Source organism: Choloepus didactylus, chromosome 12, assembly GCF_015220235.1.
Source record: "Choloepus didactylus isolate mChoDid1 chromosome 12, mChoDid1.pri, whole genome shotgun sequence".
NCBI classification, from domain to species: domain Eukaryota; kingdom Metazoa; phylum Chordata; class Mammalia; order Pilosa; family Megalonychidae; genus Choloepus; species Choloepus didactylus.
Window position 1 is genome coordinate 95,143,313 of NC_051318.1, and position 22,212 is coordinate 95,165,524.

The 22,212-nt window shown below is 37.6% G+C and overlaps 1 long non-coding RNA gene across 1 annotated transcript in view; it reads left to right on the forward strand.

Annotated features, from left to right (window-relative positions):
- Positions 1 to 22,212, forward strand: part of LOC119507029 — a 62,407-nt gene that overhangs the window by 10,402 nt on the left and 29,793 nt on the right. The gene's annotated exons all lie outside the window — the stretch shown is intronic.

Here is a 22,212-nt window from a genome sequence, read left to right on the forward strand (position 1 = left end):
ACCCTGCCCCAGCCGATACGTGGTGGGACTTGGCCGCAGCCCCTGCTTGACTCCCTCCAGTGTTTGGCTTGGGGTGGGGGGGTCTCTGGGGTCCCACCGCAGCCCCAGCGCATCATCGTGTCTGTGTGTGTGTGTGTGTGTGTGTGTGCACGCGTGCACGTGTATGCGCCTTGCCACCCAGGACAGGAGCTGTTTTAAGGGCTGGTTTTACCCTCTTTCCGGAACGCGGGAACTCCCCTGGTGCCTTTTGGCTGGCGTGGTTTTGCTTGTGTGACGTGAGGGCGGCTCTGAGGGCCCCGTCGGACCCCCACGCTTCCCGGCCCTCTCTGCTACCCCCCTTCACACGGGGGTCCAGGGCTTCCAGCCAGAAGCCCCCATCCCCAGCTGCCCCGATCCCCACCCCCATTCTCTCTGCCCCCCACCCTGCCTCAGGCCTGTGGATCAGGGTGTTTCCAACCCCCTGGGCTGCAGGCCAAGGCTGGAGACCCCCCTCCCCAACTCCCACGTTGTAGCTAAGTTGTGCTTTTGGGAAAATAGAAGGTTCAATAAAATTCTGGTGCTCTGGCCTGGGGGTGTGGGGCTGGGGGGGGAAGTATATAGGAGAATAGACATCCTGTTTTCTCTAAAAAATTAGAGTACGTTGTTAAATTTCCATGTATTTTAAAATTTCCATTTGTCTTTGTTATTGTTTTCTACTTTCATTTTATTGTGAATGGAGAAGATACATTCTATGCTTTCAGTGTTTCATAATTTGAGACTTGTGACCTGCCATATGGTTTACCCTAGAGAGCACTCCATGTGCACCAGAGAAGAATGTGTATTCTGCACCTTAGGTGGCATGTTAGATTTCATGAAACATAGTACTCTAAAGATCTCATTCTTTTTTAAAGAATGTTAACTTTCCATTTCACTATTAATGGACCTTCAAATTGTTTCCTATCTTTTGCTTTTACAAACAGCAGTGAATTACCTAGTACTAGATCGTCTGCATATGTGTGACTTTATCTGTGGGATAAAGTCCTAGAAGTGCAGTTAATTATTGGCCCAAAGGGTATTTGTAACTTTGGGAGGTATTAATAAATTGCCCTTTATTGAGGTCCCTCCATGAATGCATGAAAATAGTTCTTTCCCTGGTCTCAGCACAGTCGTGACAAACATTTGGGTCTCATGGAGTGTCTTGATGTTGCTCTCTTAATTTGCCCTTCTCTTATCAGCAAGGTTGGACACCTATTGTGTTTAAGAGCCATTTATATTTCCCTTTTTGTGAAGTTTCTGTTAATCTTTTCCATTTCTCTAGTAGATTACAGGCTATTGTCTCATTGATCTGTAATAACACTTAAAATGGAAATTAGCCTTTTGGCTTTTATATGAATTACAGTTATATTTCCCAGTCTGCCATCTCATTTTGTCTTTACCTTTGGGGATTTTTCCAGGAGGAATTTGTTCATGAGTGTGCAATTGAATGTATCCGTCTTTTCTTCTGATGCTAATGGGTTTAACTGTTCTCTTAGAAATACCTCCTTTCTCATATGTTTTTAGTCCTTTCATAATTCTTCTCTTTTTTTTCCTTAAATATTGAATCCATCTAGAATTCATCTTGGAGCAATGTAAATCCCACTTCATTTTTTCCTACCTGGTAACCCAGTCATCCCAGTGCCGTTTATTGAATCTCCATCCACACTTATTCCTGCATTTTTTTTTATCTATTATTGGATTTTCTTATTTAAAAATTATTTTAAACAGTTTGCTGAAATAATTTATTAATAAAAAAGCAATAATTAATAATTACATAATAATTATTTTATTTAACCAATTTTTACCCCCTTGGGGGTGATAGTACCCTGATTGAGAATGCATACTTTAGACTGTTCATGTTGTTTAATTCTTTAAAAATGAATACACATTCAGGAAAGAAATGTTTTTTAGGGGGTCAGTGATCGGGAAGAAAATATCTTAAGAAGGTATTTTCATACATTTTGATTCATTAGTATGTGAAGTCCTTCTTAAGAAGTGAATAAAGTACTAACATTTTCTGTAATACATTCTTGGGTCATTATAAATCAATATGGACTAGCTATCCCTGTATATATTCCACAGACACCTGCTTTCATGTCTGCGTACCTGTTGTTCAGTATATAAAATCGGAAATGACCCTTTTGAGAAAAAGAAGTGACTTTGGTCCAGTTTCTAACTGATGATAAAGTTTATTCCTCAACAGTGACGTTTTCAGGTATCAGTGTTAAATAGATATCATGTCCAAGCTGGGACATTTATAAGAAAAATATGAAGATTGGATTACATGAATAATATAAATTAATATTATCTATATGATTAGTGTAAAATACATGACTATTATATGTAACATATATGAATATTACATGAATAATAATAAGATTGGGGTCAGAAGTTTTAAGGTTAGAGTGTCCCCAGCAAACCAGGTGGTGTGGTCACCCTGGTTTGAAGCCATAGGTTCACATGTTTCTGTTTATTCAACTGTGCCCCAAATTTTGGCTTATATTTTAAATGCATGTCATTGAGGGAGATATAGGAACAAATATTTCTGGTCTGGAAATTTTCGCCCTTATATGAACATCTTTCTGTTTAGCAGAATTGTACACTTTAATAGAAGTTGAATAAATGTTATGCTTCACTGGAAATCTAATGCATGCATTGGTTCTAATGTTATATACCATGAAAGATTGCTTGTTTGACATAAAAGAAACTAACCAACATTTTGAAAAGATTAATAAGCCATAGATTTTTAGAGCAAATGGTTTCTGTAATTTGTTTTCCACCTTGTTTCTTTTCTCTACCTTATTAAATTATAGAAAGTAAAATTTAAAGGTGTTCCACTCATTTGAATTTTCCTCTGCTGTGTTCCAGAGAAATCTAAGCTCTATAAGAAAAATACTTTAAATATTTATCTTCACCTTGTTATCATACTTTTTCAAATATCACCACTGAGGAGGACTTTAATACTGTGCCCGGCTAACTTTTCTCAGACTTCTCTAGTTTCCAGCCCTGTCTCCCCAAACAATTACCATATCTCATTGATTCTAAGATACACAATTTTTCACCTTCTGTAAACACTGAAATCAAGATGCTTCTTTCCTTTGGTGGATTTTAAATTTGATAAAACACAGCAATTTTATGACCCAATAAATGAATGTAAGGAAAAGCTGGCATGGAACTTTTATGCTTATTTGGGAATTTTTAAATGTTATTTTATATCATTTAGCTTTTCATTGGATTTCCTTTGGCAGAATCTTACAGTAGGGCTTAGGGTTTTTAGCTTTACAGATTATGTGACTCTATTGTAATTGTTCTTTGTTTGGTTTACCTGTTGATTTATTTCATAGAGTCCTCGGATTCAGCTTATGCAGCTAATTTACTTACATCACTTACTGATATTTACCACAAAGTAATAGATGAAGAGTCCTTACAAAGGTGGCCAGAGTTCACTAACCAAAGCCTTCATTACGTTGAAAACTCCTAAAACATGGTGTGTCAGTTTTACAGTTATATTTAGGCACCCATGTGGGCCTAAACATCAAAAAGTATAATTTGGTGATAGGTGTATTTATAATGTGATCATAAAGGAAATGCTCTAAATTAGGTAGTCACAATATTTTTATCATGAATTTTATAGCTTCTGTAATCATTGCAGAACACTGTGTATTGAGTAGATGGGAAAATGGGAAGAAAACATTTATAAAGCTGAATAATTATGGTGGCATTTTTAATAGCATAGGAGATAATGGTAGTCATAAAGATAATGGTAGTTTATTTTCTAAGAGCAGCAGCATTTTGAGAATTGCTTTTGCTGTTGCGTATCTTTCTAAATCATGCTGTTGAGTTAGTGGCATTTTCCAACAAAGGACACTGTAGAATGTTAATTTTTGATGGAATTTTAATAAAATGTCAGCTGGCCAGTTAAACAGATTTTTCACATTTTGTTTTCAAAATTAGCGCAGTACTAAGATTTGGCATAAATTACAGGCTCCTTTATCACCTCTGGCGAGAACTCTGTAGATGGAAAACCCTAATCATACACCACCCAAAATTTAGCCAATTGACTTGGAATTTATTTTTTAAAACCACATTTTTGTTTATTCCATAGAGCTAGTAACATGGAACTTTTTGGTTCATAGCTTGTAAGTGTTAAGTAGAGATGTTTTAAAATTAATAGTTTTTAGCCTAGCCAGTGGTCCATCGATTTTATTGATTTTCTCAAAGAACCAACTTCTGGTTTTGTTGATTCTCTCTATTGTTTTCCTGTTCTCAATTGCATTTATTTCTGCTCTAATCTTTGTTATTTCTTCTCTTCTGCTTGGTTTGGGGTTAGTTTGCTGTTCTTTCTCTAATTCCTCCAGGTAAGCAGTTAACTCTTCAATTTTTGCTCTCTCTTCTCTTTTAATATAGGCATTTAGGGCAATAAATTTCCCTCTCAGCACCGCCTTTGCTGCATCCCATAAGTTTTGATAAGTTGTGTTTTCATTGTCATTTGCCTCGAGGTATTTACTGATTTCTCTTGTAATTTCTTCCTTTACCCACTGGTTTTCTAAGAGGGTGTTGTTTAGCCTCCATATGTTTGTGAATTTTATGACCTTCTGCCTTTTATTTATTTCCAACTTCATTCCATTGTGGTCTGAGAAAGTGTTTTGTATAATATCAATATTTTTAAATTTGTTGAGACTTGCTTTGTGACCCAACATGTGGTCTATCCTAGAGAATGTTCCATGAGCACTTGAGAAAAAAGTGTATCCTGCTATTGTTGGATGTAGTGTTCTATAAATGTCTGTCAAGTCTAGTTCATTTATCATACAATTCAACATCTCTGTTTCTTTAGTGATCCTCTGTCTAGATGTTCTATCCATTGATGAGAGTGGTGTATTGAAGTCTCCAACTATTATTGTAGAGGTATCTATTTCTCCTTTCAGTGATCACAGTGTTTGCCTCATGAATTTTGGGGCATTCTGGTTTGGTGCATAAATATTTATGACTGTTATGTTTTCTTGATGAATTGACCCTTTTATTAATATATAGTGTCCTTCTTTGTCTCTTTTAATTGTTTTGCTTTTGAAGTCTAACTTGTCTGATATTAATATAGCTACTCCCGCTTTTTTCTGGTTGTTGTTTGCATGAAATATCTTTTTCCAACCTTTCACTTTCAGTCTATGTTTGTCCTTGTGTCTAAAGTGAGTTTCTTGTAGACAGCATATAGATGGGTCCTGTTTTTTGTTTTTTTTTTTTTTTAATTCAGTTTTATTGAAATATATTCACAAACCATACAGTCATCTGTTCACAGTATGATCATATAGTTATGCGTTCATCACCACAATCTATTTCTGAACATTTTCCTTACATCAGAAAGAATCAGAATGAGAATAAAAAATAAAAGTGAAAAGAGAATACCCAAACCATCCCCCCATCCCACCCTATTTGTCATTTAGTTTTTACTCCCATTTTTCTACTGATTTTTTTTCAATTTTTTAACTTTGTTTATCAAAAAATTAAAAACAAACAGGCAAACAACAACCAAAAAAACCCCACAATATTTCAAACAAAGCAATGGATTAAGGAAAACAAATAACCTAAAATAATTACTTTGTTTCCAATATGTTCCTACCATACCCCAAGAAAATTAATAAACCATGTCCAAACAGAGGAGTAAGAAAAACAAATAATCTAAAATAACTACATTGCTTCCAACATGTTCCTACCATACCCCAAGAAAATTAACAACCCCTAAGAAAACAAAGGAATAAGAGAAAAAAAAACCTAAAATAACTCTATTGCTTCCAACATGATCTTACTATATCCAAGAAAGTTTACAAACCATAATCATTCCTGAGCATTCCCATAACATTGAGATTACCCTCCATAGTTTATCTGTTCTTATTACATTATCATTCCCCCTCCACTAATTGGTATCTCTAGGTCCCCTACATTCTACAGTATAAAACATTGTACATTTTTCACAGAATTCACATTAGTGGTAACATACAATATCTCTCTTTTTGTGCCTGGCTTATTTTGCTCAGCATTATGTCTTTTTTTTTTTTTTTTTTTTTTTTTAATCTTCATTTTATTGAGATATATTCATATACCACGCAGTCATACAAAACAAATCGTACTTTCGATTGTTCACAGTACCATTACATAGTTGTACATTCATCACCCAAATCAATCCCTGACACCTTCATTAGCACACACACAAGAATAACAAGAATAATAATTAGAGTGAAAAAGAGCAATTGAACTAAAAAACAACACTGGGTACCTTTGTCTGTTTGTTTCCTTCCCCTATTTTTCTACTCATCCATCCATAAACTAGACAAAGTGGAGTGTGGTCCTTATGGCTTTCCCAATCCCCTTGTCACCCCTCATAAGCTACATTTTTATACAACTGTCTTCGAGATTCATGGGTTCTGGGTTGTAGTTTGATAGTTTCAGGTATCCACCACCAGCTACCCCAATTCTTTAGAACCTAAAAAGGGTTGTCTAAAGTGTGCGTAAGAGTGCCCATCAGAGTGACCTCTCGGCTCCTTTTGGATTCTCTCTGCCACTGAAGCTTATTTCATTTCCTTTCACATCCCCCTTTTGGACAAGAAGATGTTCTCCGTCCCACGATGCCAGGTCTACATTCCTCCCCGGGAGTCATATTCCACGTTTCCAGGGAGATTCACTCCCCTGGGTGTCTGATCCCACGTAGGGGGGAGGGCAGTGATTTCACCTTTCAAGTTGGCTTAGCTAGAGAGACAGGGCCACATCTGAGCAACAAAGAGGCATTCGGGGGGAGGCTCTTAGGCACAACCATAGGGAGGCCTAGCCTCTCCTTTGCAGCAACCGTCTTCCCAAGGGAAAAACCTGTGGTAGAGGGCTCAACCCATTAAAACCACCAGTCCCCTATGTCTGTGGTCATGTTAGCAACCATGGAGGTGGGGTAGGCGAATACCCCTGCCTTCTCCACAGGCTCCTCAAAGGGGCACTGCATCTTTTTTTTTTCCTTGTTTTTTTTTTAACTTTCCCTTCTTTTTTAAATCAACGGTATGAAAAAAAAGTTAAAAAGAAAACAAACATACAATAAAAGAACCTTTCAAAGAGACCATAACAAGGGAGTAAGAAAAAGACAACTAACCTAAGATAACTGCTTAACTTCCAACATGTTCCTACTTTACCCCAAGAAAGTTACCTAATATAGCAACATTTCTGTGAACTTCCTCCTACTATCTCCATCAGAAATTAACAGACCATAGTCATTCCTGGGCATCCCCAGAACGTTAAATAGCTTATCTGTTCTTCTTGGATTATTGTTCCCCCTTCCTTAATTGCTCTCTATTGCTAGTTCCCCTACATTCTACTTTATAAGCCATTTGTTTTACATTTTTCAAAGTTCACATTAGTGGTAGCATATAATATTTCTCTTTTTGTGCCTGGCATATTTCGCTTAGCATTATGTCTTCAAGGTTCATCCATGTTGTCATATGTTTCACGAGATCGTTCCTTCTTACTGCCGCGTAGTATTCCATCGTGTGTATATACCACATTTTATTTATCCACTCATCTGTTGAAGGACATTTGGGTTGTTTCCATCTTTTGGCAATTGTGAATAATGCTGCTATGAACATTGGCGTGCAGATATCTGTTCGTGTCACTGCTTTCCGATCTTCCGGGTATATACCGAGAAGTGCAATCGCTGGGTCGAATGGTAACTCTATATCTAGTTTTCTAAGGAACTGCCAGACTGACTTCCAGAGTGGCTGAACCATTATACAGTCCCACCAACAGTGAATAAGAGTTCCAATTTCTCCACATCCCCTCCAGCATTTGTAGTTTCCTGTTTGTTTAATGGCAGCCATTCTAACCGGTGTTAGATGGTATCTCATTGTGGTCTTAATTTGCATCTCTCTAATAGCTAGTGAAGCTGAACATTTTTTCATGTGTTTCTTGGCCATTTGTATTTCCTCTTCAGAGAACTGTCTTTTCATATCTTTTGCCCATTTTATAATTGGGCTGTCTGTACTATTGTCATTGAGTTGTAGGATTTCTTTATATATGCGAGATATCAGTCTTTTGTCAGATACATGGTTTCCAAAAATTTTTTCCCATTGAGTTGGCTGCCTCTTTACCTTTTTGAGAAATTCCTTTGAGGTGCAGAAACTTCTAAGCTTGAGGAGTTCCCATTTATCTATTTTTTCTTTTGTTGCTTGTGCTTTGGGTGTAAAGCCTAGGAAGTGGCCGCCTAATACAAGGTCTTGAAGATGTTTTCCTACATTATCTTCTAGGAGTTTTATGGTACTTTCTTTTATATTGAGATCTTTGGTCCATTTTGAGTTAATTTTTGTGTAGGGGGTGAGGTAAGGGTCCTCTTTCATTCTTTTGGATATGGATAGCCAACTCTCCCAGCCCCATTTGTTGAAAAGACCATTATGACTCAGTTCAGTGACTTTGGGGGCCTTATCAAAGATCAGTCGGCCATAGATCTGAGGGTCTATCTCCGAATTCTCAATTCGATTCCATTGATCTATATGTCTATCTTTGTGCCAGTACCATGCTGTTTTGGTAACTGTGGCTTTATAATAAGCTTCAAAGTCAGGGAGTGTAAGTCCTCCCACTTCGTTTTTCTTTTTTAGAGTGTCTTTAGCAATTCGAGGCATCTTCCCTTTCCAAATAAATTTGGTAACTAGCTTTTCCAAGTCTGCAAAGTAGGTTGTTGGAATTTTGATTGGGATTGCATTGAATCTGTAGATGAGTTTGGGTAGAATTGACATCTTAATGACATTTAGCCTTCCTATCCATGAACATGGAATATTTTTCCATCTTTTAAGGTCCCCTTCTATTTCTTTTAGTAGAGTTATGTAGTTTTCTTTGTATAGGTCTTTTACATCTTTGGTTAAGTTTATTCCTAGGTACTTGATTTTTTTAGTTGCTATTGAAAATGGTATCTTTTTCTTGAGTGTCTCTACAGTTTGTTCATTTCTAGCATATAGATACATTACTGACTTATGTGCATTAACCTTGTATCCCGCTACTTTGCTAAATTTGTTTATTAGCTCTAGTAGCTGTATCGTCGATTTCTCAGGGTTTTCTAGATATAAGATCATATCATCTGCAAACAATGACAGTTTTACTTCTTCTTTTCCAATTTGGATGCCTTTTATTTCTTTGTCTTGCCGGATTGCCCTGGCTAGCACTTCCAGCACAATGTTGAATAACAGTGGTGATAGCGGGCATCCTTTTCTTGTTCCTGATCTTAGAGGGAAGGCTTTCAGTCTCTCTCCATTGAGTACTATGCTGGCTGTGGGTTTTTCATATATGCTCTTTATCATAGTGAGGAAGTTTCCTTCAATTCCTACCTTTTGAAGTGTTTTTATCAAAAAGGGATGTTGGATTTTGTCAAATGCTTTTTCAGCATCTACTGAGATGATCAATTGATTTTTCCCTTTTGACTTGTTAACGTGTTGTAATACATTGATTGATTTTCTTATGTTGAACCATCCTTGCATGCCTGGAATAAACCCCACTTGGTCATGGTGTATGATTTTTTTAATGTGTCTTTGGATTCGATTTGCAAGTATTTTGTTGAGGATTTTTGCATCTATATTCATTAGGGAGATTGGCCGGTAGTTTTCCTTTTTTGTAACATCTTTGCCTGGTTTTGGTATTAGATTGATGTTAGCTTCATAAAATGAGTTAGGTAGTGTTCCATTTTCTTCAATGTTTTGAAAGAGTTTGAGTAAGATTGGTGTCAGTTCTTTCTGGAAAGTTTGGTAGAATTCCCCTGTGAAGCCATCTGGCCCTGGGCATTTATTTGTGGGAAGATTTTTGATGACTGATTGGATCTCTTTGCTTGTGATGGGTTGGTTGAGGTCTTCTATTTCTTCTCTGGTCAGTCTAGGTTGTTCATATGATTCCAGGAAATTGTCCATTTCCTCTACATTATCCAGTTTGTTGCCATACAGTTGTTCATAATATCCTCTTATAATTTTTTTAATTTCTTCAGGATCTGCAGTTATGTCACCTTTTTCATTCATTATTTTGTTTATATGGGTCTTCTCTCTTTTTGATTTTGTCAGTCTAGCTAGGGGCTTGTCAATCTTGTTGATCTTCTCAAAGAACCAACTTTTGGTGATATTTATCCTCTCTATTGTTTTTTTGTTCTCTATGTCATTTATTTCTGCTTTAATCCTTGTTATTTCTTTTCTTGTACTTGGTTTAGGATTGGTTTGCTGTTCATTTTCTAGCTTCTTCAGTTGATCCATTAGTTCTTTGATTTTGGCTCTTTCTTCCTTTTTAATATATGCGTTTAGTGCTATAAATTTCCCCCTTAGCACTGCTTTTGCTGCATCCCATAGGTTTTGGTATGTTGTGTTCTCATTTTCATTCGTCTCTATATATTTAGCAATTTCTCTTGCTATTTCTTCTTTAACCCACTGATTGTTTAGGAGTGTGTTGTTTAACCTCCAGGTATTTGTGAATTTTCTAAGTCTCTGATGGTTATTGACTTCTAATTGTATTCCATTGTGGTCAGAGAATGTGCTTTGAATAATTTCAATCTTTTTAAATTTATTGAGGCTTGTTTTATGTCCCAGCATATGATCTATTCTGGAGAAAGTTCCATGAGCACTAGAAAAGTATGTGTATCCTGGTGATTTGGGATGTAATGTCCTGTATATGTCTGTTAAATCTAATTCATTTATCAGATTGTTTAGGTTTTCAATTTCCTTATTGGTCTTCTGTCTGGTTGATCTATCTATAGGAGAGAGTGATGTGTTGAAGTCTCCCACAATTATTGTGGAAACATCAATTGCTTCCTTTAGTTTTGCCAGTGTTTCTCTCATGTATTTTGTGGCACCTTGATTGGGTGCATAGACATTTACGATTGTTATTTCTTCTTGCTGAATTGCCCCTTTTATTAGTACGTAGTGGCCTTCCTTTGTCTCTCAAAACATCCCTGCATTTGAAGTCTATTTTATCTGAGATTAATATTGCTACACCTGCTTTCTTTTGGCTGTAGCTTGCATGAAATATTTTTTTCCATCCTTTCACTTTCAGTTTCTTTGTGTCCCTAGGGTCCTGTTTTTTAATCCATTCTGTCAGTCTGTGTCTTTTTACTGGGGAGTTTAATCCATTTACATTTAGTGTTATTACTGTAAGGGCAGTACTTTCTACTACCATTTTGTTTTTTGGAATTTATATGTCATATCTTATTTTTTCCTCTCCTTTTACCTTTCCTGATAATCTTCATTTCTGCACTCTTCTCCAGCTCTCTCTCTCCTGTCTTTTCCTATCAGCCTGTAGCACTCCCTTTAGTATTTCTTGCAGTGCCGGTCTCTTATTCACAAACTTTGTCAGTGTCTGTTTGTCTTAAAATGTTTTAATCTCTCCCTCATTTTTGAAGGAAAGTTTTGCTGGATATAGAATTCTTGGTTGGCAGTTTTTCTCTTTCAGTATCTTAAATATATCATGCCACTGTCTTCTTGCCTCTATGGTTTCTGCAGAGAAATCTGTACATAGTCTTATTGAGTTTCCCTTGTATGTGATGGATTGCTTTTCTCTTGCTGCTTTCAGAATCCTCTCTTTGTCTTTGACATTGGACAATCTAACCAGTAAGTGTCTTGGAGTAGGTCTATTGGGATCTATTCTATTTGGGGTACGTTGTACTTCTTGAATCTCTAATTTTCTGTCTTTTATAAGAGTTGGGAAATTTTCAGTGACTATGTCTTCTATTACTCTTTCTGCCCCCTTTCCCCTCTCTTCTCCTTCTGGGATACCCATAACACGTATATTTGTGTGTTTCATGTTGTCACTCAGCTCCCTAAGACCCTGCTCATATTTTTCCATTTTTTTCACCATCTGTTCTTTTGTGTGTATGAATCTAATGACCTGCCTTCCAGTTCACTGATCCTTTCTTGTGCCTGTTCAAATCTACTGTTGTGTCCCTCCATTGTGTTTTTCATCTCCTCCATTGTGGCCTTCATTCCCATGAGTTCTGCCATTTGTTTTTTTAAGTTTATGAATTCTTCTTTATGGTCAGCCAGTGTCTTCTTTATATCCTTCAGCTCTTTTGCTATATCTTCCTTCATTTCATCAAATTTATTTAGCATTAGTTGCCTCCACTCCTGTGTCTCAGCTGAGCTATTAGTTTGTTCCTTTGGCTGGTCCATGTTTTCGTGTTTCCTGTATGGCTTGTTATCTTAAGTTGTCTAGGCATCTGATTTTCTTGATTAGTTTATTTTGGAGCTTGTTTTCTGTCTTTTACCTAGTGGTTTTCTTGTTGGTTGGCTTTGTTTTCTGGCCTCTGTTATTCAGTTCAGCTTATTCTAGACCTCTAACTTAGGTTCTATTTAGTTGATCAGAATTTTTCCCCTCTTGTTTTTTCTGTTTCTTGCTCTGCCTCTATGTAACCTTTTTGTGAGTGGGTCTCCTCAGATATGGTCGACCCTAGTCAGATTTTCCCAGTCTAGTGAGGCCCAGGTCTCACTGGGAGGGCATGGAGTTTTCCAGAGAATGAGACCCTCCTATGAGGCCTTTAGAATTGGTTCTTTTCCTCTCCTGTCCAGCAGGTGGCGCTGGCCAGCCCGCAGCTCCCCCACCAGTGTAAGGAGGTGTGGAGCCTTTAGTTCTCCTGGTGACTCTGATCCTGTCAAGGGCGTGGCTGACTGAAGTCGGAATCTGAATTCCAGCCCCTGGGGTCTGAATTCCCAGAAGGAGTACTGCCAGTTGAGCTGGGCCTCCCTCCACTCTCCCAATCCTCAGAACTCCAGTTGTCTGTCAGGGGCACTATTCCCTTCTCCCCTCTCCTCTTTGGGGCCTCTCCAGGTAGATTCCTTGGTCAGCCTGAGTTGCCAATTAAAGTCGGGGGTGGAGGCCTTCAGTAGTGAATACGGAATTCAAAGACACTGTGGGTACTCTGTCTCCCCCAAGCCCAGCCTAGTCCCTCAACCTGGGCTTTCCGATAGAAAATAACCACATACATTACTTTTAGATTAAAAAAAAAAAAAAAAAAAAAAAGTAGAAAAGAAATCAAGAAAAAGAAAAAAGGGGCAAAAAAAAAAGAAGAGTCTCTTTTAAACGTCTTTCCCCAGCCTGGAAGTTTTGTCAGTGTCAGAACAGAGCATTTAAAGATATGCTTTGGGCTATTGTCTGATAATTACTCTCCAACCGCTTCATTTCCACCCCTGCCAGGGGCTATTAAAATGCAAAAAGATAAGGGATCAGTGAGAAGCCAGAAGGGACAAAATGTAGGGGAAAAAAAAATGGCTTTTTTGGAATCTGGGAATGGGTGCCCGCTTTTACGTGCCCCCACTTCTTGGAGCCCAGCCCTTCTTTAGCACCCCAGCTCCCAAAGTTAGTTAATTAATTTGTAATTAATTCTGCAGTTGAGGCTGGGTTGAGCCTCCCTTCTTGCCCTCAGCAGATTGCTGTGTTTTGGTTTTTTTTCCCCCCTTTCAGGGAGCCGGCAGCAAGACAGTCTGTGAGGTCTGGGTGGGGAGGGGCGCCAGACCCCTGGTCCGGGGAACTTACAATGTTCGCTGCGATCTCAGCTTTTCCTCCAATTCCAAACTTGTGTCCAATGTGTGGCTGGTTACTGGAGACCCCGAAAACACTGTTTCATATAGTTCTTGGGTAATTGCCAGCTGCTCTAGGGGAGAGACGAAATTCTGCTCCTCAGCACTCCGCCATCTTGCCCCCCTAAAATTAATAGTTTTTAAAAGGATGCTTTTCAGGATGGTCTTTATGTCTACCAGAAGTTTAAAAGTGATATATAATATTTTAAAGTTTATAATAGAATTAATGATTTTTAAAAGGCAGCTAAATACATTACATTTGTTCTCTCTTCAGTGCAAAAATAGCGGTTCATCTTCACTCAGCACCTCCTAACCAAGAACCTGGTCCATTCCAAAGAAGTAAGAATTCCTATATCAAACTCTCCAAAGAACTTGGCCAGACTCAAGTAAGTTTCTTTATGAATGAAATTGAACTTGGAAAGCTTGTGTGTTTTTTGTTGTTTGTTAATATGATGGAAGACAATATTGCACGTTATACCAGGTTTCACGATATATATATATTTTTTAATTAGAGACTTGTGGGTTTTATAGAACAATCTTAGAATATGGGATTCCCACATACCACCCTACCATAAACACCTGGCATTGGTATGTTATATTTGTTGAAGTTGATAATAGCACGTTTTTATAATTGTAGTTTTGTGTTCACCTTTTCCGTAGAGTAATTCCATAGAGCTTTTTTGTATTTTTTTCCTGTTACCAACTCTAATCTTTCCCCTTTTAATCATATTCATGTATGAATGTTGTTAATTGTATTCACAGTGTTGTGCTACCATCCCCACTGTCCATCACCAAAACATTTCCATCATTCCAAAAAGGAACTCTTTACAATTTTTAAATATATTATTTTATTTTATTTTTCTGTTAGTGAGAGCATCCAGATGCCGTTTCCTCACAGTCATTTTTTTTTTTAATCTTCATTTTATTGAGATATATTCACATACCATGCAGTCATACAAAACAAATCGTACTTTCGATTGTTTACAGTACCATTACATAGTGGTACATTCATCACCCAAATCAATCCCTGACACCTTCATTAGCACACACACAAAAATAACAAGAATAATAATTAGAGTGAAAAAGAGCAACTGAAGTAAAAAAGAACACTGGGTACCTTTGTCTGTTTGTTTCCTTCCCCTATTTTTCTACTCATCCATCCATAAACTAGACAAAGTGGAGTGTGGTCCTTATGGCTTTCCCAATCCCCTTGTCACCCCTCATAAGCTACATTTTTATACAATTGTTGTCAAGATTCAAGGCTACTGGTTGTAGTTTGATTGTTTCAGGTATTTACTGCTAGCTATTCCAATTCATTAGAACCTAAAAAGGGTTGTCTATATTGTGTGTAAGAGTGCCCACCAGAGTGACCTCTCGGCTCCTTTTGGAATCTCTCTGCCACTGAAGCTTATTTCATTTCCTTTCACATCCCCCTTTTGGTCAAGAAGATGTTCTCCGTCCCACGATGCCGGGTCTACATTCCTCCCCGGGAGTCATTCCACGTTGCCAGGGAGATTCACTCCCCTGGCCTCACAGTCATTTTTATTTATTTATTTATCTTAATGGAGTTTTATCCATGTAATACAGAGTATACAAGCAGAGGCACATAGTATCAAGGTATAGTTGTGCGTTCATTAGCACTGTCAATTTCCAAATATTTTCATTACTCCAAAATGAAGAAAAAATATAAAAAAAAAGAAAAAGAAATTAAGATCACTAAAACCACCACATACCCGCATCCTTCCTATTATTTATACATTTTTGTCATTATTTTATTATTCATCAGCCATACACTGGTTAAGGGGAGTGTCAGTCAGCAGGTTTTCACTATCACATGGTCACATGATATAAGCTATATAGTTACCAGTTACCATCTAGAATCAAGTCTTCTGGATTACTATTCAACAGATGCAGGTTATTTACTTCTAACTGTTTCAATACATTAGAAAATAAAAACGAGTATCTATATAATGCATCTCAGAATATAGAAATAGCTAAAACTGAGGAATAGATGTCAGTGCTGAAAGAGCTCACAATTTAGGAACCTTTACAGTGAGCCTTATTGGACATTTTGAACTCCATAAACACCAGTTGCCCTATCTCTGCCCATTTTGTATCCCCTGAAAAGCTGTGCTCTCATATCTAATTCTCAGTGTTTGTTCATTATAATTAGTTGATGTTAGTGAGACCACACAATATGTGTCCTTTTGTTTCTGGCTTATTGCATTCAATATAATGCCCTCAGGGTTCATTCACATAGTTGCATGCCTCACCACTTCATTGTTTCCTGCAGCCACTCTGTTCCATCGTATGTACACACACCAGTTCACCCTTCCGTTCATCAGTTGATGTATCCTTAGCCCACCTCTACCTATTGCAAGCTGTGAATAATCTGCCATAAACACCAGTGTGAAAATGTCTCTTCATGTCCCTGCTTTGAGTTCTTCCAAGTGTATACCTAATAACAGGGTTGCAGGATCACCTGGCAGATATATATTTAGCCTTCTGTGGAACCACTTCATGGCCCTATAGAGGGGCTGCTAGTTCCCTACCAACAGCAAATAGGTATCTCTCTCTCTCCTCACATCTTCTGTGACACTTGTGTTTTTGTTTATTTTTTTAAAGAGTTTTAGTTACAGACCCACAATCCATCCTAAGGGAAAGATCAGTCTCTGCCAGTACAATCACATATTTATGTGTTTACCACCACAATCTATATGAGGACATTTCCATTTCTTCCACAAAGAAAGAAGAGGAAGAAAGGAAAAAAATGGAGGAGGAACAAGAATCCCACACCCCTCCCTTACTGCCATTTCACTTTGGTGTATTGCCTTTGTTACAGTTAGTGAAGGAACATTACAGTGTTACTGTTAACTATATACCATCATTTGTGTTAATTATATTTTCCAAATACCATACTATTTTTAACACCTTGTAATGTTGACATTCATTTGTTCTCCCTCACGTAATAACTTTCTTGTATTTGTTCATTTAATCACCATCACTGTCCACTCAAGGTTTCGCTAAATTATATAATCTCAGTTTTTATCTTCTTATCTTTCCTTCTGGTGTCCTACATGCCCCTAGCCTTCCTCTTTCAACCACATTCACACTCAACTTTGTTGATTATACTTGACGATATTGTGCTACCATCAGATAATATTGTAATATCCATTTCTGGATCTTTACAATCAATCTTATTGAATATTCTGTTCTCCTTCAGGATTAAATTTCCAATCTCTGCCCTCTTCCTATCTCCTGATAACATGTGGTATTTTTTTTTTGTTAGTCACAATTTAATTCTACACTTATGATCATACAAAATACCAGATAACATAGCCTTCAAATATATAAAAGAAAATACAAAGAAAATGTGACAATCTTAAATAGAAAAAAATTTTGTCCAAACTAAAATTTTATTTTGTATCTTTCTACTATGAAAAATATGAAACATATAAAAGTAGAAAAATAGTAACTTGAATTTCTATGTACCATTCTCCAAGCTTCAACAATTATCAACGCTGAGCCAGTATTTTTTTTACCTGTACCCTGGCTGAAATCCTTCTCTCCCGTATTCTTTTGAAACAAGTCACAAAGATCATATAACATCTTTCATAAATCTTTTAGTATGCAATACTAACAAATCAAAAGAGAAAAAATCAAATGATCCTCTCAATAGATGCTGAAAAAGCATTCGACAAAATCCAACATCCCTTTTTGATAAAAACACTTCAAAAGGTAGGAATTGAAGGAAACTTCCTCACTATGATAAAGAGCATATATGAAAAACCCACAGCCAGCATAGTACTCAATGGTGAGAGACTGAAAGCCTTCCTTCTAAGATCAGGAACAAGACAACGATGCCCGTTATCACCACTGTTATTCAACATTGTGCTGGAAGTGCTAGCCAGGTCAATCTGGCAAGACAAAGAAATAAAAGGCATCCAAATTGGAAAGGAAGAAGGAAAACTGTCATTGTTTGCAGATGATATGATCTTATATCTGGAAAACCCCGAGAAATCGATGATACAGCTACTAGAACTAATAAAGAAATTTAACAAAGTAGCGGGATACAAGATTAATGCACATAAGTCAGTAATGTTTCTATATGCTAGAAAGGAACCAACTGAAGAGAAACTCAAGAAAAAGATACCATTTTCAATAGCAACTAAAAAAAATCAAGTACCTAGGAATAAACTTAACCACAGATATAAAAGACCTATACAAAGGAAACTACATAACTCTATAAAAGAAATAGAAGGGGACCTTAAAAGATGGAAAAATATTCCATGTTCATGGATAGGAAGGCTAAATGTCATTAAGATGTCACTTCTACCCAAACTCATCTACAGATTCAATGCAATCCCAATCAAAATTCCAACAACCTACTTTGTAGACTTGGAAAAGCTAGTTATCAAATTTATTTGGAAAGGGAAGATGCCTCGAATTGCTAAAGACACTCTAAAAAAGAAAAACAAAGTCGGAGGACTTACACTGCCTGACTTTGAAGCTTATTATAAAGCCACAGTTGTCAAAACAGCATGGTACTGGCACAAAGATAGACATATAGATCAATGGAATCGAATTGAGAATTCAGAGATAGACCCCCAGATCTATGGCCAACTGATCTTTGATAAGGCCCCCAAAGTCACTGAACTGGGTCATAATGGTCTTTTCAACAAATGGGGCTGGGAGAGTTGGATATCCATATCCAAAAGAATGAAAGAGAACCCCTACCTCACACCCTACACAAAAATTAACTCAAAATGGACCAAAGATCTCAATATAAAAGAAAGTACCATAAAACTCCTAGAAGATAATGTAGGAAAACATCTTCAAGACCTTGTATTAGGCGGCCACTTCCTAGGCTTTACACCCAAAGCACAAGCAACAAAAGAAAAAATAGATAAATGGGAACTCCTCAAGCTTAGAAGTTTCTGTACCTCAAAGGAATTTCTCAACAAGGTAAAGAGGCAGCCAACTCAATGGGAAAATATTTTTGGAAACCATGTATCTGACAAAAGACTGGTATCTTGCATATATAAAGAAATCCTACAACTCAGTGACGATAGTTCAGACAGCCCAATTATAAAATGGGCAAAAGATATGAAAAGACAGTTCTCTGAAGAGGAAATACAAATGGCCAAGAAACACATGAAAAAATGTTCAGCTTCACTAGCTATTGGGGAGATGCAAATTAAGACCACAATGAGATACCATCTCACACCAATTAGAATGCCTGCCATTAAACAAACAGGAAACTACAATTGCTGGAGGGGATGTGGACAAATTGGAACTCTTATTCATTGTTTGTGGGACTGTATAATGGTTCAGCCACTCTGGAAGTCAGTCTGGCAGTTCCTTAGAAAACTAGTTATAGAGTTACCGTTCGATCCAGCGATTGCACTTCTCGATATGTACCCGGAAGATCGGAAAGCAGTGACACGAACAGATATCTGCACGCCAATGTTCATAGCAGCATTATTCACAATTGCCAAGAGATGGAAAGAACCCAACTGTCCTTCAACAGATGAGTGGATAAATAAAATATGATATATACACACGATGGAATACTACGCGGCTGTAAGAAAGAACGACCTCGTGAAACATATGACAACATGGATGAACCTTGAAGACATAATGCTGAGTGAAATAAGCCAGGCACAAAAAGAGAAATATTATATGCTACCACTAATGTGAACTTTGAAAAATGTAAAACAAATGGTTTATAATGTAGAATGTAGGGGAATTAGCGATAGAGAGTAATTAAGGAAGGGGGAACAATAATCCAATAAGAACAGATAAGCCATCGTGGGTAAATTTAACGTTCTGGGAATGCCCAGGAATGACTATGGTCTGTTAATTTCTGATGGGTATAGTAGGAACAAGTTCACAGATAATGTTACTATATTAGATTACGTTCTTGGAGTAGAGTAGAAACATGTTGGAAGCAATGTAGTTAGCTTAGGTTAGTTGTCTTTTTCTTACTCCCTTGTTATGGTCTCTTTGAAATGTTCTTTCATTGTATGTTTTTTTTGAATTTTTTTTATTTCATGCAGTTGATTTAAACAAAAATAAAGTGAAAAAAAGGAAAAAATGCAGAGCCCCCTTAAGGAGCTGGTGGAGAATGCAGGGGTATTCGCCTACCCCACCTCCATGGTTGCTAACATGACCATAGACATAGGGGACTGAGGTTTGATGGGTTGAGCCCTCCCACCTCCATGGTTGCTAACATGACCATAGACATAGGGGACTGAGGTTTGACGGGTTGAGCCCTCTACCACAGGATTTGCCCTTGGGAAGACGGTTGCTGCAAAGGAGAGGCTAGGCCTCCCTATGGTTGTGCCTAAGAGCCTCCTCCTGAATGCCTCTTTTTTGCTCAGATGTGGCCCTCTCTCTCTAGCTAAGCCAACTTGAAAGTGAAATCACTGCCCACCCCCCTACGTGGGATCAGACACCCAGGGGAGTGAATCTCCCTGGCAACGTTGAATATGACTCCCGGGGAGGAATGTAGACCCGGCATCGTGGGACGGAGAACATCTTCTTGACCAAAAGGGGGATGTGAATGGAAATGAAATAAGCTTCAGTGGCAGAGAGATTCCAAAAGGAGCCTAGAGGTCACTCTGGTGGGCACTCTTACGCACACTTTAGACAACCCTTTTTAGGTTCTAAAGAATTGGGGTAGCTGGTGGTGGATACCTGAAACTATCAAACTACAACCTGGAACCCATGATTCTTGAAGACAATTGTATAAAAATGTAGTTTATGAGGGGTGACAGTGGTATTGGGAAAGCCATAAGGACCACACTCCCCTTTGTCTAGTTTATGGATGGATGAGTAGAAAAATAGGGAAAGGAAGCAAACAGACAGACAAAGGTACCCAGTGTTCTTTTTTACTTTAATTGCTCTTTTTCACTTTAAATATTACTCTTGTTATTTTTGTGTGTGTGGTAATGAAGGTGTCAGGGATTGATTTTGGTGATGAATGTACAACTATGTAATGGTACTGTGAACAATCGAATGTACGATTTGTTGTGTATGACTGCGTGGTATGTGAATATATCTCGATAAAATGAATATTAAAAAAAAAAGAAGATGAGGCAGAGGTCCAATTAAACCATTAGTGTGTGCCCCCGTGGAGACCTGGGGAGCAGAAATATGGAATGCCAGAGGCTGGGTTTGCTGATACAGGGTGTTGACTGCAAGCTGCTTTCTCAAACTGCTCTCTCAATAGACCTAGAACTTTCAACATTGTCCAACTTCCACAAAGACCGCTGAGAGACCCACCTTGATTGTATCAAAGCATTCCCTTTCGGTACTTTTCCCTGGACCTGTGACATTCTGGAGCAGTTCTGTTCTCAGTTGTGGTCCGATGTAACATGTACAATAAATCATCTCTTCTGCTATCTTAGCTGAAGAATGAAAAAAATTAAATAAACTGTTGGCTGTGAAAATATCCAAATCAAGGCATCCTCCAGGTGATGCTTTCTTCCTGAAGATCGGCTGCTGCTGATCCTTGTTCCTCTGTCACATGGCAAGGCGCATGGCAGTGTCTGATGTTCTCTCCTGTCCCTTCTGTGTTTCATTGCTTTCAGATTCTTGTTTCCATGGCCTGAATTACATTTGTTTATAAAGGATTCCAGTATGAGGATTAATACTCACATTGGGTCATGCCTTAACTGAAATAACCTCATCACAAGGTACTCCTTACAATTGGTTGAATTTCTGGGGTCCATACAGTTCCAAACCACCACAGTCATATATAAAGTTTTAGAAATGGAAGTTCTGCATATCAAATAGAGATTTTGAGCTGAGCAGGGAACAGATGGGGCATACTCTTATTTGGGGAAAATAATGGCTTCTAAATCTTTATATACCTGCCATAGATGCTCCCTGATAATATGTCTGGCTATGAGCATTTTTTATGCCAATGTTATCTTCTTGAAGTTCATTAATAATTTCCTAAGCTAGACTATATCCTTTTTCCTCTTTGATTTCAATAGGGTTAGTAAATCTTTCTCCTATTTGGTGGCATTATTCTACATGGGTATCCTTTATATTCTGATGTATTTGTTCACTGTGGACTACTGTTGTAAAATCAAAAGGTGATGAAAGTGTATTGCTTCTTACATCCTCATTCATATTTCAGCTCTAACACAATTTTCTTAATAGCACTGTATGTTATTTTGAATTGTGCTCCATAAATAAGACACAGATCCTTTGTACCATTAGCTACATGATTTGCTATGTTCACATAAATTCAAAACATTTCCTGGTTTGTCTTTGCAGTAAGTCCTTGTGATCATAAAAGTGGTAAATGGTTTTTAGGAAAAAACCTAGCAACATTTAAAATCACTTGTAAAGTATTCTGACACTTTTGGTTCTCTTAGTTTGTAGCTTTCTGCAAAGCATCATCTAGGAAATTGTAAATTTTAATGTATTTTAAACACTTCTATTGAGACAGTGTCATGATGATACATTGAATCTTCGCATCCACAAAGTCTGGTGCCATTCTTTCAATCTTTGAGTATTTGAGTTGCAATTAATTTCATTCTGATCGATTATCGTAAAAAGTGAACATGGAAACAAAATGAAGACTTTTTTGGAAGAAGTGAGGCAGTCACCATGAATCAACTTG